The sequence below is a fragment of the Mercurialis annua genome, linkage group LG4 (assembly GCF_937616625.2).
Source record: "Mercurialis annua linkage group LG4, ddMerAnnu1.2, whole genome shotgun sequence".
NCBI classification, from domain to species: domain Eukaryota; kingdom Viridiplantae; phylum Streptophyta; class Magnoliopsida; order Malpighiales; family Euphorbiaceae; genus Mercurialis; species Mercurialis annua.
The window spans coordinates 2738406-2739264 of NC_065573.1; the positions used below are offsets into that span (position 1 = coordinate 2738406).

The window sequence follows — 859 nt, forward strand, 5'->3', positions numbered from 1 at the left end:
AATACTACGCATGGTTACTTTGCACATCCTGTGCGGGCAAACCATTACGAGATTAAAACCAGTATCATTCAGTTGTTAGAAGCCCGCTGTCAGTTCTATGGGCTACCAAATGAAGATCCAAATGCGCACATCTCGAATTTCCTGGAGGTGTGCAGTACATTCAAGCTCAGTAACATGACAGAAGATGAAGTTTGGCTGCGCTTATTTCCATTTTCTCTAAGGGATAAAGCGAAGGTCTGGATTCATGCTCTGCCTAGAGTTGGCATTAACAGATGGTCAGATTTGGCCAAGGCATTCCTGAACAAGTACTTTCCTATGGCGAAGACCGCAAAGCTGACTAGAGATATCATGCTTTATCAGCAAATGGATGGAGAATCAGTGAGTGACGCATGGGAGCGGTACAAGGAATTGCAGAGAAAAGTTCCTCATCATCATATTACGAGAGAGAATTTGATCCAAAATTTCTATAATGGGTCAAATGATCAAACCAGGAGTATCATTGATACAGCCGCAGGAGGGTCATTGATGAGGAAGACCACTGATGCAGCATTTGAGCTGTTAGATGAGTTGGCAGTGAACAGCTGTTCTTGGCCAACTGAGAGGGCGAAGGCGCCTGCTCAGAGAGGAGTGATGGCAGTTGCTACTGACCCAGTAGTGGAGACGGTCAAATCACTATTACAGGATTTTCTCACAAAACAAGTTGTAACACCCAACACTCATAATGTTGCTGCAATTCAGAGTAACTGTGAGGTTTGTGGAGATCCTAGCCATATGGCGAATGAGTGCTATGTGATGTCGCAGCAGATCAACGAGCAAATCAACTATGTGGGAGGACAGAGACCAGGAAATAATCCATATG

At 44.6% G+C, this 859-nt stretch overlaps 1 non-coding gene across 1 annotated transcript; it reads right to left on the reverse strand.

Moving 5' to 3' along the window:
* Positions 1-330: 330 nt before the first annotated feature.
* On the reverse strand, positions 331-437 carry LOC126679673 (small nucleolar RNA R71). The gene has a single exon (XR_007640959.1). It is a non-coding gene; the product is annotated as a small nucleolar RNA R71 (small nucleolar RNA).
* Positions 438-859: the final 422 nt, after the last annotated feature.